Source organism: Colobus angolensis, unplaced genomic scaffold, assembly GCF_000951035.1.
Source record: "Colobus angolensis palliatus isolate OR3802 unplaced genomic scaffold, Cang.pa_1.0 Scaffold139, whole genome shotgun sequence".
Classification (NCBI taxonomy): Eukaryota; Metazoa; Chordata; class Mammalia; order Primates; family Cercopithecidae; genus Colobus; species Colobus angolensis.
In genome coordinates this window covers 1,917,790-1,934,738 of record NW_012114477.1, presented here as the reverse complement: position 1 = coordinate 1,934,738, position 16,949 = coordinate 1,917,790, and the positions used below count along the sequence as shown (strand labels likewise).

Sequence of the window (16,949 nt, the reverse complement as noted above, 5' to 3'; positions counted from 1 at the left end):
AAAAAAAAAAAAAAATCACATGCAATTACAGTTTGGCCTGAAGAGGATGAGGTCCTGCTCTGGGTGGTTACAATCATATTTCTATAGCATATGGCATGGGTGAAAGAACAAGCTGAGACCACATTCTCCTTCCTGGATCCCTATAACACTCTGGTCAGAACAAAGCACCACAAGGAAGATGAAGTTCAGCGTTGAGAAGCCTTCCCAGGATCACAAAGCAAGCTAGAAACAATTTCCCACCCAGGCTGGAACCCATCTCCTGACCTCCAGTTGTGAGATCCTTTAGTCCCAGAAAATCAAAACCATCTTCTCCCAATCCCCAGAAGGAGAAATATCAGGCAAGACTCCTCCAACCAAAGACAATTACCCAAGAAGTACTCCAAGTTCAGCAGAATCTAATTTTGCCCTGGAGGTGACCAGAGCATGGGGTTACCTCTACACTCGCTTAGAGAAGGACTGGGTTTGAACAGCGAGAAGGGGCCATGCCCTCTCTGAATGTCTTAGCTACAGACGTGTCTCCACCGGGCCTGGGATGTTCAAAGAAACATGCATCCTCCGGCACAGGCATTTGAGTGTCTCCTGGTAGTTACAGGCGTATATGAAGGCGGCTGAAGAGACTGGCTCACCTGCCTGATGGAAATATGTCTCAGGAACACTGGGCCCTTCAAGGTGGTTTGACAAGCTCCCTTCTGGAATCTCTGGGGTCCTCACTGCTAAGAAAAATTCCTGACAGAACCCCATACTCACCTTGACCTTGGGCCTCTGGGGGAAGCCTGCAGAGGGTTTGACAGGCGCACACAGCGCAATGTCAAGGCTGCTGCAGAGGGGTCTGCAGAAGACAGGCCCAGACTGCCAGAGGATCACGGTCCATCCCGGCACTCAGCAAGGCCAGCACCCTCCTGGAGCCTCTATTTCCTCACCTGTAAGAGGGAGCAGCTGAAATCCTATCCCTAGAGTCACTGTGAAAAGTCACATTTTGGGTTTTTTAATTTATTTTTTTTAGAGACAGTCTTGCCCTGTCACCCAGGCTAGAGCACAATAGTGCAATCACAGCTTACTGCAGCCTCAACCTGCCAGGCTCAAGCGATCCTCCCATCTCAGCCTCTCAAGTAGCCAGACTACAGCCACACGCCACCATGCCCAGCTAATTTTTTAAAAAAAACTTTTTGCAGAGATGAGTTCTCATTATATTGTCCAGGCTGGTCTGAAATTTCTGGGCTCAAGCAGTCCTCCCACTTCGGACTTCAAGTCATGATTTTTTGTTTGTTCGTTTGTTTGTTTTATGGAAGCAAAATTCACAGGATGTAAAATTGACCATTTAAAGTGAACAATTAAACCGGGCACGGTGGCTTTTGCCTGTAATTTCAGCACTTTGGGAGGCAGAGGTGGGCAGATCATTTGAGGTCATGAATTCGAGACCAGCCTGGCCAACATGGTGAAACCCCATCTCTACTAAATACAAAAAAATTAGCCAGGTGTGGTGGCACACACCTGTAATCTCAGCTACTCAGGAGCTTGAGGGAGGAGAATCGCTTGGACCCAGAAGGCAGAGGTTGCAGTGAGCTGAGATCTCAGCACTGCAATCCAGCCTGGATGACAGAGGCTCTGTCTCAAAAAATAAATAAATAAAAATAAACTAAATAAATCTAAATAAAATTGAACACTAAATAAAAGTGAATAATTCAGCAGCAATTAGTGCATTCACAATGTTGTACAACCACCACTTCTATCTAGTTCCCTTTTAATCACCTCAAAAGGAAACCCTACACCCATTAAGCAGTCACTCCCCTTTCACCCTTCCCCCAGCCCCTGGCAACCAGCAATCCACTTTCTGTCTCCATGGAGATGCCTATTCCAGACACTTCATATAAATGGAACCATATAACTATGGGGCCTTTTGTGGCTGGCTGCTTTCACTTAGCAGAATGTTTCCAAGTTCCATCCATGTTGCAGCATGTCTCAGTATTTCATTCCTTCTTAGGGCTGAATAATACTCCATTGTATGGATATACCACATTCTGTGTATCCACATCAATGGACATTTGGGTAATTTCTATCTTTTTTTTTTTTTTTTTTTAACTTTTTTTTTTTTTTTTTTTTTTTTTTTTTTTTTTTTTGAGACAGAGTCTCGCTCTGTTGTCCAGGCTGGAGTGCAGTGGCGCAATCTTGGCTCACTACAAGCTCTGCCTCCTGGGTTCACATCACTCTCCTGCCTCAGCCTCCTGAGTAGCTGGGACTACAGGGGCCTGCCACCTTGCCCGGCTAATTTTTTTGTATTTTTAGTAGAGACAGGGTTTCACCATGTTAGCCAGGATGGTCTTGAACCACCTTTTGCCTATTGTGAGTAATGCTGCTGTGGACCTGTGTGTAAATATCTTTTTTCTTTTTTTTTTTTTTTTGAGCACCTACTATGTGTCTGGCATGGCCCTGGGCACTGAGAAAACAATAGAAAAAAAGCTAGAAAGCTAGAAATAAAGCTCATCCTTCTGAGCCCTGGGTCTGTGTGACACAGCATGCGTGAGGCAGGTGGATTACACAGTGTGCTACCTGCTGGACAGCTTTTCTATCAGTTCTCCTACTCACCTCAACTAATACTGGCTGAATTAATGATTGAATGAATGAATGAACCAATGTCTCCACTTTATTCATTACTGGATCCCCAGTGCCTGCAGAGGTGTGACACGTGATAGAGACTCAACATATGTTTGCAGAATAAATTGGACCTAAAACCCAGTGCCTGGTCCCACAAAGGAGCACAGGGCTTACATTCAGATCCAAATTCAAATCCTAGCAGTGCCACTCACGTGCTGGGTGACCTTGACTCAGTCCATCCCCTGCTCCCTGCTCCACATCTGGAAATTGAGGACAGTGCTAGTGCCCCCTCCCCAGGCTACTGTGATGAGATCACCAAAGCTGGGAAATATCAGGGAAGGGGGGTTGCCAGCCTCGGGGCCTGCATAGTTAAGCTTTCCTCCTCCACCCCCACCACCCCATGTCACGTGGCTGGTGGTCATTCCCTCCAGGACAAAAGGCCCGATTTAATCCAGCCCACCATCACCACTGTCGCCACTGGGACACAATGCGGCAGGTTTGTGGTCAACGTCTGCTGATCAGGTTTCGTGTAACATCCCTGCCAGGCTGCCCGGACCGGCAGACAAAGGCCTCTTTGTTGCAAATATGTTTTTTAAATCCCTGAAGATATTAGCAGTGCGGGGAAACTCACACTGTGAAACAGTTCAGAAATTGTTTAAGGAACATGTTTCAAACTGGGGAGTGATCATTTAAATGGAATCTGCCCTCCTGCTTTCTTATTGAGAGCAAGATTCCTCAGAGCCAGCTTGGGCCCCGGACCTGGGCAGGGAAGTTTCCGAGGCTAAATAACCCTAACACTCATCATAACAACAATGCCAGCAGCCATTTACGGAGTCCACAAGGCCAGTCACCAGCCCGCCTGTGCCTTTGTGCACGTGACCGCCAAACCTCGGCACTTAGAGAGATTCAGATGGGCAGTCCCATTCTACAGATGGAAAATCTGAGGTTTAGGGAAGTGCTGGCCCAAGTCACAGCTGGCCTTGAACCAGTTTTTTTTTTGTTTTTTTTTTTGAGACGGAGTCTCACTTTGTCGCCCAGGCTGGAGCCCAGTGGCGCGATCTTGGCTCACTGCAAGCTCCGCCTCCCGGGTTCACGCCATTCTCCTGCCTCAGCCTCCGAGTAGCTGGGACTACAGGCGCCCGCCACCACGCCTGGCTAATTTTTTTGTATTTTTAGTAGAGACGGGGTTTCACCGTGGTAGCCAGGATGGTCTCGATCTCCTGACCTCATGATCCGCCCGCCTCAGCCTCCCAAAGTTCTGGGATTACAGGCGTGAGCCACCGCGCCGGTCCGAACCAGGTTTTTTGGATCCTTCACACAGTCCCTGTGCCCTCTTCATGCTGTTGATGGCCACAGACATGGAACACGTCCTCACCTCTGAACTCTGTCCCATCAGGCATCCAGGAGGGCATCTGACGGGCACCCAGTCCCCTCACACCCTGTTCCTTCAAGTTCACACAAGCATGCCTCCTCCAACACATCTCTCCACCTACTTCTCTGTCACCTGGGCTGAGTGCAGTGGTCACGATCATGGCTCACTGCAGCCTCAACGTCCCAGGCTTAACCGATCCTTCCACCTCAGCCTCTCGAGTAGCTGGAACTATAGGCACACACCAACACACCCAGCTAATTTTTGTATTTTTAAAATTTATTATTTTATTTATTTATTTATTTAGAGATGGAGTCTCTCTCTGTCACCCAGGCTGGAGTGCAGTGGTGCGATCTTGGCTCACTGCAACCTCTGCCTCCCAGGTTCAAATGATTCTCCTGCCTCAGCCTCCTGAATAGCTGGGATTACAGGCACCCACCACCACACCTGGCTCATTTTTTTTTTTTTGTATTTTTTTTTAATTTTTTTTTTTTTTTTTTTGAGATGGAGGCTCACTCTGTCACCCAGGCTGGACTGCAATGGGGTGGCCTCGGCTCACTGCAACCTCTGCCTCCCGGGTTCAAGTGATTCTCCTGCCTCAGCCTCCCACGCACCTGGGACTACAGGCGCGTGCTGCCACATCTGGCTAATTTTTGTATTTTCAGTAGAGACAGGATTTCACTATGTTGGCCAGGCTGGTCTCAATCTCCTGACTTCGTGATCCGCCCACCTCGGCCTCCCAAAATACTGTGATTAGAGGCATGAGCCACTGCACCTGGCCTTTTTTTGTATTTTTTAGTAGGGTTGGGGTTTCACCATGTTGGCCAGGCTGGTCACGAACTCCTGACCTCAGGTGATCCACCTACCTCCGCCTCCCAGAGTGCTGGGATTACAGGCATGAGACACCGAGCCGGGCCCTAATTTTTGTATTTTTTGTAGAGACAGTTTCACTATGTTGCAGAGGCTGGTCCACCTACTATTCTCACCCTCTCTGAGCAACTCCATTAGTCCCAGACTGTGCCATAAACTTCAGTTTTTAATAAGTAACAGTGACGACTCTTCAGAGCTGTGTGGGGGCCTAACCTGGGCAGGCACTTCCGTACCCCTCAGAACCAGGAAAACACTGTGGCAATGAACTCAGGCTCAAGTCAGAAACGCCAGCTCTGTCTTAATTTTCACAAATTGTGACCAAGGGCAAGTTACAAGTTAATTCAGGTTTATCAATAAGTTAAACTTAGAATTACCCATAGGTCCCAGCAACTCCACTCCTAGGTATAAACCCAAGAGAATTGAAAACAGGTCTTCAAACAAAACTTGAGTACACCTAAACAGGCATACTTTATAGCAGATTATTCATAATAGCCAAAAGGTGGACACCATCTAAATGTCCATTAGCTGATGAATGAATGAAAAAATGTGGTAAATGTATCTGTGCAACAGAATATTTTTCAGCCACGAGAAGGAATGAAGTCTTGATGCATGCTACATCATGGATGAACCTTGACAACATTATGCTAAGTGAAAGAAGCCAGACACAAAAAGTCACTGGTTATATGATGCTATTTATAAGAAATGTCCAGATTAGGCACATCCAGAAACACAGAAAGTAAATGAGTGGTCGTCAGGGCCTGGGGGTGGGTTGGGCAGTGGAAAAGGTATTGACCGCTTAATGGATATGGAGGGTTTTTCTGGTGTGAAGATGTTCTGGAACTATTTAGAAGTCATGTATATACAAAACATTGTGAATGTACTTAATACCACTGAATTGTACCATTTAAAATGGTTAAAATGACAGGGCACAGTGGCTCACGCCTGTAATCCCAGAACTTTGGGAGGCTGAGGAGAGCAGATCGCTTGAGGTCAGAAGTTTGAGACCAGCCTGGCCAACACGATAAAACCCCATCTCTACTTAAAAATACAAAAATCAGCCAGGCATGGTGGTGCACACGCCTGTAGTCTCAGCTACTCTGGAGGCTGAGGCAGGAGGATTGCTTGAACCTGGGAGGCGGAGGTTGCAGTGAGCCGAGATTGTGCCACTGCACTCCAGCCTGGGTGACAAAGCAAGACTCTGTCTTAAAAAATACATAAAATAAAATAGTTAAAATGATAATTTTATGTTATGTACAATTTTTATAAACGGCATGTCACTCACCTCTCAAGAGGTGGTGTGGGAGCAGGAAAAAAACCATCAGAAGACACAGGTCCCCCAGCTGATCTCTGCGCACCATGCTGGGCACCCTCGGGCAGGTCAGCGCACCTCTCTGCACACTATTGTTCTCTGTGTCCTGGGACTATTGCCTTTGGCCCCGCAGACCTCACAGGCTCAGGGGAGGCTCATGTGGGAGACTACAGGGCACGCCATAAAGTGCTACAACGAGGTTAGAATCATATAAAGGAACAGTACCACCATAAGACAGCATACAGGAATAGAGCATGATGTAGTTTCAGATATTTGTCCCCACTCGAATCTAATGTTGAATTGTAATCCTCAGTGTCGGAGGTGGGGCCTGGTGGGAGGTGTTTGGGTCACAGCGGAGGATCCCTCATGGCATGGTGCTGTTCTTGTCATAGTGAATGAGTTCTCTTGAAATCTGGATGCTGTAAAGCATGACACCTCCCCAACCCCTCTCTCTTGCTCCTGTTCTCATCGTGTGATGGAGGCACAAGCTCCTGCTTCCAGAGACCTCCCCAGAAGCAGATGCTGGAGCTATCTATGCTTCCTATATAGCCTGTATAACTGTGAGATAATTAAACCTATTTTCTTGTAAATTACCTAGTCCTAGGGATTTCTTTTTTTCTTTTTTTTTTCTTAGATGAGGTTTCACTCTTTCACCCAGGCTGAAATGTGGTGGCATCATCTCAGCCCACTGCAACCTCCATCTCCCAGGCTCAGGTGATCCTCCCACCTCAGCCTCCTGAGTAGCTAGGACTACAGGTGTGCACCACCACACCAGCTAATTTTCTGCATTTCTTTGTAGAGACAGGGGTTTGCCATGTTTCCCAGGCTGGTCTCAGACTCCTGGCCTCAAGTGATCAGCCAACCTTGGCCTCCCAAAGTGCTGAGATTACAGGTTTGAGATACCCCACCCAGCCAGGTATTTCTTTACAGCAATGCAAGAACGGCCTAACTCAGAACCCTTGGGCTCCATTCTGACAGCTAAACATCTCTTCCCCTGGTCAAGCTTTCCTCCCTTTTCCAAAGGGCCCTACCCCGCGTTGTCTCATAAAATCCCTGGAAAGAAGGCAGGCCAGAGATGAGCAGGGGTTCTTCTCCCTGTGTGACCTGCCAATGTGTCTTCCCTGGCTGGCTTTCCAGAGAATGCTCGCTGGGTATGTACATGGAGGGGCACAGGGAGCCTTCAGATGTCTACTGATGTTGGTGAACCCGGACCTATCTCATTGCCAATGTGTCTTGGTGAAAGAGCAGGAAGCAGCAGCAGGCACACCAGCCTTGGCACCCCCTGCTGGCACTCTGCTGCGCCGGCCATGTTCTTACCTCCGGGCCTTTGCACATGCTGTTCCCTCTGCCTGGAACTGTCTTCCACTATATTAGTTTCCTGTTGCTGCTGTAACAAATTACCACAAACTTTTAAGGCTTAAAACAACACCAATTTATGACTTGACAGTTCCGGAGGTCAGAAGGCAGACATGGGTCAGACTGGGTTAAAATCAAGGTGCTGAGGCTGCACTCCTTTCCAGAGACTCTAGAGGAGCTTCTGTCCTCTTGCCTCTTCCAGATCCTGGAGGTTACTGCATTCCTTGGCTCCTGGCTTTCTCCTTCCATCTGCAAAGCCAAGCAGCGTTGCCTCTCTCCAGCCATTCTTCCATAGTCACACCTCCCTCTCAGCAGAGTCAGGAAAAGCTCTCTGCTTTTAAGGACCTAGATGGTTAGATTGGACCCACCCAGATAATCTAGGATAATCTCCCCATCTCCAGACTCCTTAACCCTAATCTCATCTGCAGAGTCCCTTTTGCCTTGTAAGGTAACATAGTCGCAGGTCCTGGGGACGAGGAGGTGGATGTCTCTGGGGGTTATTATTCTGTCTACCACAACCACTTCCTCTTACCTTGCCTACTTGTTCAGTGATTCAATGCATGCATTTGGGGTGCCTACAATGTCTCAATGCTGGGCAACCATGGTGACCAGTTTAAATGCAGCCTCTGCCATCATGAACCTTCTAGGCTGGTAGTTCTTGGTGTAATCACCACCTCCAAGAGGCCTTCCCTCACTGCTCCCTTGGATCCCCAAGCTGCTCCATTCCAGCACTGTCACTTTGCAAGGTCTCTGGCCTATCTCCCCAGCCAGACGCCTTAAGGACCAGGAGTGCATCTCATTCACCTCCACATTGTCAGAGGCCTCACCTATCAGCATGAGCATCTGGGACACGTTGATTGAATCAGGTGAATGTGGGTTCCACCTCCACTCCACCGTCTCCAAGCTGTGTGACCTTGGGCAATCCCATTCCCTCTCAGAGCCCAGGCTCGCCGGCTCTACAGTGGGGATACATGGCAGTACCTGGCATCAGAGGTTTTTGTAAGGATTAAATCAGACAAGGTCCCTCATGCACATAGTAGGTGTTCAGCCAAATGGCAGCTCCTTTCTCTCTTTGAACTGCTTCATGGACACAGGCTCTGAGTTAGTGTTTGCAATTCTTGATCTGGGGCCAACACTGAAATTATCCCAGGCCTCAGATTTCTCCATCAGAGAACCAGGTTATAGCAGCATTCATTACAGGCCCATTGGTAAACACTGCGTGGCTGCAGGTGCCAGCCTCTCGAACAGAACTCTCCCCACCCCAAAAACACCAAATACTGGCTGGGTGCAGTAGCTCACACCTGTAATCCCAGCACTTCGGGAGGCCGAGGCAGGTGGATCATGAGGTCAGGAGATCGAGGCCAGCCTGGCCAACATGGTGAAACCCCATCTCTACTAAAAATACAAAAATTAGCCTGGTGTGGTGGCGGATGCCTGTAGGTGTGGTGGCGGGTATGGTGGGTGCCTGTAGTCCTAGCTACTTGGGAGGCTGAGGCAGAAGAATCTCTTGAACCCAGGAGGCAGAGGTTGCAGTGAGCCAAGATCGTGCCACTACACTCCAGCCTGGGCAACAGAGTGAGACTCCTTTAAAAAAAAAAAACACAAAATGCCACCTTTTGGAGGACTGGCTAGAAGTATGGAAGCTGGCCAGGTGCTGTGGTTCATGCCTGTAATCCTACTTTGGAAGGTGAGTGGATGACTTGAGCCCAGGAGTTCAAGAGCAGCATGGACAACATGGTGAAACTCCATCTCTACCAAAAAAAAAAAAAAGCCAGGCATGGTGGCACATGCCTGTAGTCCCAATTACTGAGGAAGCTGAAGTGGGAGGATTGCTTGAACCCAGGAGGTCGAGACTGCAGTGAACCATGATTTCACCACTGCATTCTAGCCTGGGTGACTGAGGGAGACTGAATCTCAAGAAATAAAAAATGTAAAAGAAGCATGGAAGCTGAGTCTGGGCTAGATATTCGGCAAGAAAGCCCCACGAAAGCTGAACATGCATTTATCTGCACACAGTAGGTACTTCATCTGACATCATGCAGTGGTGAAAGTCTATATTTTGGAATCAGGCTGACCTGGATTCAAATTGCTGTTCTCCAGTAATCAGTACACTGACCTTGAACAAGAGTCTTCCATTTCTCTGAACTTGATTTTTCTCCTCTGCAAAATGGGGACAATAAGAGGACCTGTTTGTGAGGAATAAGTAAGAGAAAGGAGACACGTGTCTCACCTGGCCCCTGGCACGTAGTAAGGACAAGATCATGGTGAGCTGTAATGGTCATAGGAAAAAGCCCACCGCCGTTGAGGAAGCAGCCAGGAGACCGGGCCCCTGGAAGTTACACCAGGTCAGCCTCCAATTTCCCGTAATTCGGCGACTCCTACTCGCCTGGTAACTTTGGAAAATATTATCTTAGTGTTTGCAATTCTTGATCTGGGCCCAACACTGAAATTATTGCAGACTTTCTTCTCCTTTTTCCTCTTCTTCTTCTTCTTCTTCTTCTCTTTTTTGACAGCTTGAGCAAAAGGAGTTGTTTTTGAACTTCAGGAGGGGAAAAACACACGCGCTCATGCACACGCCCCAAACAGCATCATTTTGCAGGACAGAATGTCCCCTGTGCTCCGGAGCGGGCAGCCCCAGCCCCACTTCAGCATGCCTCACAAACACTTAGTGTCACTGCGGGTTATGTAAGCGTGGTTTGGGCCTGTGAGGTTGGACGTGGCCTTGGGTTTTGAAAGGAGGCAGAGGAGTTTGGGTGAGGAGCCGTTTGGCTCAAAATAAATCCAGGAACTCAGTGCAGAAAAAAAATAAATAAATAAAATCTCCTAGACTCTACTGAAAGGAATATTTAGATGTATAGTCTGGAGTGTCCAGAACTCAGAAAACACAAGCCAGACTGTGGCCAACATGGCCTTCTTGGCCCCATCACGCGCATGGGTGGGGCTGAGAGGTGGTGGAGTGTCACAACGTGACCCCGGCCATGGGACAAGGGCAACATACAGACCATGTCACTGCTGGAAGGAAAACGCCAATCCTTAGTATTTTCAAAACTGGTTTGTCCTTTTGTTCCTGGAGCTCCCTGCCTTTCCGTTGTGGTGCCGGATTTAGTGATTCCTAACGGACGGTGGGGTCAGGGCAGGCAAGCAAGATCTTTGTTTCAGGGAAAAGAAAGAAGGAGATCCAGGGTAATCACCTCATCCTGATTTGCCCGAGACCTTTCCCAGTTTCAAAACTGAAAGTCTCACGTTCAAGGAAACCCCTCTGTCCTGGGCAAATGGGGACAATGAGTTGCCCTGCAAGACAGCATAACCCTAATGACCATCATACTCATGCTGGAGCCCTGACTGAGTGTCCCTCGACAGGCTTATATACATTGTCGCACTTCATTCCCCCAGCTGCCTTTCCAGGTAGGTTTCTCATACCCATTTTACAGACAAATGAGGCTCAGACGAGGAAAACATATGGGGCAGTGGGGGAGAGAGGAAGATGCTCAGGGCTCTTATTAAAATCAGAGATTTGGCCAGGCATGGTGGCTCATACCTGTAATCCCAGCACTTTGGGAGGCCGAGGCGAGTGGATAACCTGAGGTCAGGAGTTCAAGACCAGCCTGGCCAACATGGTGAAACCCTGTCTCTGGCAAAACTACAAAAATTAGCCGGGTATGGTGGTGAGCACCTATAATCCCAGCTACTCGAGAGGCTGAGATGGGAGAATTGCTTGAACCCAGGGGGTGAAAGTTGCAGTGAGCCAAGATCATGCCACTGCACTCCAGCATGGGCAAGAGAGTAAGACTCTGTCAAAAAAAAAAAAAGAAAAAGAGAAAAAAGAAAGAAGGAAGGAAAGAAAGAAAGAAAGAAAGGAGAAAGAAAGAAAGAAAGAAAAAGAAAGAAAGAAAATCTGAGATTCCTGGCCCCCACCCCAAAGAATCCAACCCAGTAGTTGGGGGAAATTGCATTTATAACGCACACTCCTGGGAGTTATGTGAGCAAGTAATTTCAGTGTGCAAAACCCAACCCACCTCCATTGGAAATTACCCTGGAACTGAGCATGGAAGGTGAAGTTCAATGGGGACAGGCATTTGAGCTGAGGGAACAGCATGAGGAAGGGCACAAAGGTGTAGTGACAGGGGAGTGTGTAGCTGAATATAATGTCCCTGATGGACAAAGTGGGAAAGGAGGCCGCCATCGACAGATCTAGGGCTTAAACACCAGGCTAAGGAGCTCAGGCTTTAGGGAGCCTTGCACGGCTTTCAACAGTTGTGACTAGGTCAAATTTGTGTTTTGGAAAGATGATTCCAGGTCTTATGCAGCAGTTACGGTGCACAGGAGTATGAGTGGAGGCAATAGCATAGTCAGGAGCGACAGAAACCCAGCGCAAACTGGCCGACACCAAAATGGAAATTCATTGACTCATATAATTGACTCCATCTTCAGGTATGGCTGGCTTCAAGTGCTCAATTTAGAAACCAGCCTCTCTCCATGTCTTGGCTGTGTTCTGGCTTCTTTCCAGACAGGCCCTCCCTCTGTGATGACAAGATAGTCTCCGGAAGCTCAAGGCTTGCCTCCTGTGGCTTAGCAACCCCACCAGAGAGAAAATCCCTCTTGCCTAGAACTTTCAGCCAAAGTCTTAGAGCTGGCACTTGCTGGCTCTGATGGGCCCATCGCCCAGCTAATCACAGTGGTATCTTGTTGGCCAGGTCTGCATCAAGACCCACTCCTAGAGTTAGGGAGTGAGATCAGCCCCATCCCATATCCACGGTCTGGGATGGGAGAGCAGGTGCTGAGCCCCAAAGGAAAATCTGGATTCTGTCCCCAGGAACCTTGATCATGGACCATGTAGGGGAGACAGCGAAGTGCCCCAGCTTGGGCTGGAACCCAGGGATTATGGATTACCATCACCACCTGCCTGAAGTGGAAAGACAGTGATGAAGTGAGTGGTAGAAGGACGTACAGCAACCCAAGGGCATCAGGTCTCAAACTTCCTTCAGACAACCACTAAGGCCAGCAGTTCATGATGGAGGCCCCTGCAGGGTGGGATTTCTGCATACTTCCTGGAAACAGACCACAGAAGCTGCTCAGTGATTCTCAGAGACTTAAGAAGTAACTTCCACAGCTGCTATCTCACAAGCCCCATTGTAATCTTTAATAACTGCAATTTTTTTTTTTTTTGAGACAAGTCTTGCTCTGTCACCCAGGCTGGAGTGCAGTGGTGCCATCTCAGCTCACTGCAACGTCTGCCTCCCAGGTTCAAGCGATTATCCTGCCTCAGCCTCCCAAGTAACTCAGACTACAGGTGCCCGCCACCATGACTGGCTAATTTTTGTATTTTCAGTAGAGACAGGGTTTCACCATGTTGGCCAGGCTGGTCTCAAACTCCTGACCTCTGGTGGCCCACCTGCCTCGGCCTCCCAAAGTGCCGGGATTACAGGTGTGAGCTACTGTGCCCAGCGTGTATATTTTTAAAATGCATTAATTTGTTTTGATTGATTGAATGATTGAATTAGGGTCTCACTCTGTCGCCCAGGCTGGAGTACACTGGTGCAATCATGGCTCACGGCAGCCTCAAATTCCCAAGCTTAAGCAGTCTTCCCACCTCAGCCTTCAGAGCAGCTGGAACCACAGGTGGGTGTCACCACGCCTGGTTAATTTTTTATTTTTTTGCTATGTTGCCCAGGCTGGTCTTGAACTCCTGGGCTCAAGCAATCCTCCCACCTCAGCCTCCTGAAGTGATGGGATTCCAGGTGTGAGCCACTGCCCTGGCCTTTATATTTAACTGACAAACAAAAATTATATGCATGTACATACACACACAAGGAATACTATTCAGCATTATAAAAGACAGAAACCGCATCATTTGCGACCAACATGGATGAACCTAGAGGATATTATGCTAAGTGAATAAGCCAGACACAGAAAGATAAGTACAGCATGATCTCACATATTTGTGGAATCTAAAAAAGTCAGACTCACAGAAGCAGAAAGTAGGAGACTGGTTATCAGGGGCTGGAGGTGGGGCATGGGAGAATGAGGAAATGTTGATCGAAGAGTACCCAGCAATTAGGCAGGAGGAATAAATTCTGCAGGTAAATATTAAAAGGAGAGAACCCTCAGATAATCTCTGGTCTAAAGTCAGGATTGAACGGAATGATCATATCTCACGCAATGGCCTCTGAATTGCAAGGTCACCAGGGGAAGACAGAGCCACAGGTTGATGGAGCTGAGGTTCCCTGAAGCATGGGATGCCACGGTCCTTGCCCAGGCATGATTCATCCAGACATGCAGAGCCGTGGCTGCCTGGAGTGCGGTCCTCACAGCATGAGCTGGGGAGTCACCCAGCCCCTAACACTGCCTGATACACTGTGAGACCCAACAAATAGTTGTCAGATCAATGGATGACTGCCCCAATTGTCTTGCACACCTCCGGGCATGGGAGGCTCACTGCCACCCAAGGCAGCCTGCCCCTTTGTTGAACAGCCTGCTGGAAATGCTGCTCTTGACCCCAAATGGCAAAATTACGGAGCGACACGCAGGGAACTCTGGCTTTGGCATTTATCCTCAGGAGAGAATTCAAAAGCAGTAAAAACAAGTCATCAACAGGAATGTGTTCATTCTAGTGTTCTCCACACCGGGGCAGCCCTGCCAGGCAAGCCAACAGAGTGATGTGTGGAGCCACCTGGCGTGGCCATCTGCTCTCCAGGATGCTATTAAATCTGACCTGGCAATTATAACTTCGCAATAGGTGATGGCCTCATAACCACAGTACATCCCTGAGCTCCAGGCTCTGGGCTCTGTGGAGAATTCTAGAGCATCACAGGCTAGGTAAAGAGCCCCTTCTTTGAAGAAAAGTAGAAGACATAACCTATCTGCAGATAGAGCTGGCTTTGCATGTATTAGGTGAAAAGTAATTGCGGTTTTTGCCATTACTGTCAATGACAAAAACCACGGTTACTTTTTTTTTTTTCTTTTTTGAGACGGAGTCTCACTCTTGTTGCCCGGGCTGGAGTGCAATGGCACAATCTTGGCTCACCGAAACCGCTTCCTGGGTTCAAGCAATTCGATTCTCCGGCCTGAGCCTCCTGAGTAGCTGGGATTACAGGCATGCGCCACCACACCCAGTTAATTTTGTATTTTTAGTAGAGACAGGGTTTCTCCATGTTTATCAGGCTGGTCTCGAACTCCCAACCTCAGGTGATCTGCCCGCCTCGGCCTCCCAAAGCGCTGGGATTACAGACATGAGCCACCGTGCCTGGCTGTGATTACTTTTGTACCAATCAAACCACAATTACTTTTGCACCAACTAATACTTATCTCCTCTTCCTGACAGCTCACTAAGGTGCATTTATTCTCCCTGTTTTACAGATGAGGAGCCTGAGGCTCCATAGGTGGACAGCATCACTGAGCTTGCAAAAGCCATAGCTGGGCTCTGAACACAGGCTCATCAGGCCCCACAAACATGCTCCTTTCCTCCAGCCTGGACTAAACGGCTGAAACAAACACAACTCTCTTCCCTCACCCACCCCATCCCACAATTCTTTGCATTTGAGCCATACGTTCAGGAGTTTCCTGAAGACACGAGCCTCCTATTCAGACATTCACTCAAAAAGCATTCATTGGGCGTTGATTGTATGTTAGAATTTGCATGCAGAAGTAGGGAAGCTTTCACAAACCAAAAAGCCATGGCCCTTGCCCTCTTGGGGCTCAGGCTAAAGGGAGAGGCAGACTCCAATAAGTACGTGAAGCTGTACAGTTGGAACAATGGGAAGGAAGGTTATGAGATACCATTAGAATGTCAGGGTTGTGGAGGGCTTCCAGGCAGCAGAAATAGCATGTGCAAAGGCCCTGTGGTGGGAACAAAATAGGCCAGTGTGGCAGGAGTATAGTGAGTGAGTGTTGGGGATAAAATACATTTTGATTAACTCCTCATACCAGTGGTTCCAACATTGCCACGTGCCCACAGCACATTGCCTCTGAGCCTCTTGTACATAACCTCTAAATCCTTACAGGGCTTTCACGGTGAGGATATTTGCCCCCACTTCCTATTTTACAGTTGAAAGACAATGGAAACTCAGACAGACACTGAAAGTTCCTGAACCCGGCAACTGACTCGGAGCCTGCACATTCAGCCTCCGTGGTGAAGGTTTACCATGTGTCCTGCTCTGTATGAAGCACTTACACATCTTACTGCAACGAGTCCTTTCAGCAACCTGTGATGTGGAGACTCTTGCACAGACAAGAAAAGTGAGGCTCAGAAGGAGATGCGACCCACAGAGCCCGGAAGCTGCGGGGCTGGAATCTAAACCCAGGTAGGTCTGACTCCAAGCAAGCCAGCGCTGTTTCCCCAGGACCACAGATGCAGCAGCTTCGAGGTGTCTAATGGGGCCTCGCAGAAGCCAGCCCCACTCTGTGCACAGACATGAATGATGAATTCACCCGCGGTTCCTCGTCTGGCCACTGACCTGCAGCCTCGGCAGACCCCTAGGCTTAACAACCTCCAGCCACAGAACTAAGAACTGTCCTGGTGACTGGGGGCATCTTTCTGTGAGTCATCTGAGGGCCTGGCCCCTTCTTCATCCTGTAGGTCCCCTTTATCATCAGCCGATCCTTTGACACCTGCCACTACCTTGGCTGGCACCATCAGTTGAACTCCATTTCACCACTGTCTCAATCTGGGTTCCCCCAAAAGAAGACCCTCAGGCAAGGAACTCGGGGTGAGCCCTTTGCCAGATAATTCCAGGAGTAGGGTCAGGAGTGGGGAAGTGAGGGAGGAGAAAACCAGCGAAGGATGCATTAGGGAGTGGCTGACCACTGCGGGAAGCGGGTGCAGTCCTTCTGGGGACCTCTGGGAGACTGTGCACACTACGATACAGCTGTCCCAGCAGAGGGACGAGGGAGCTGGGGTATTTACCCACCAGTGACCATCCCTCTCTGGGGGTGGGGTTGGGGGTGTTAACTCTCCAGCCCTTCTAGCCAGCCTGTCCAGTCACCTGGTCAAGAGCACAGGGACTATCTCTCTGCAGATGACCTGCACAGAGCCGAGACATGTGAGTGGGGCATTGATTAGGGGACGTTCATCTGTCCTTCCAGTCTGCCAGGCAGTAAACATTTCTACAGCTTCCATCCTGTGCCTGGCAGTGCTACCATCTGAAAAGAGGCAGCCTGGAAGGGCAGAACAATCAAATGCCTACTATGCATGAGGCACCACTCTAAGTACTTAAACATGCAATCTTTTCAAACTACACGTACATGTATAAGTGTCAACACCACCTCACGGGGCCATGTGTGGTGGCTCACACCTGTAATATCAACACTTTGGAGGCTGAGGTGGGAGGATCACTTGAGCCCAGGAATTTGAGACCAGCCTTGGCAACACAATAAGACTACAAACAATCTAGCCGGGCGAGGTGGCGGGCGCCTGTAGTCCCAGCTACTCGGGAGGCTGAGGCAGGAGAATGGCGT

General features: G+C 48.8%; 1 protein-coding gene across 1 annotated transcript in view; it reads right to left on the bottom strand.

The window, feature by feature from the left end:
• PITPNB (phosphatidylinositol transfer protein, beta) overlaps positions 1–16,949 on the bottom strand; it is a 112,100-nt gene that overhangs the window by 12,646 nt on the left and 82,505 nt on the right. The gene's annotated exons all lie outside the window — the stretch shown is intronic.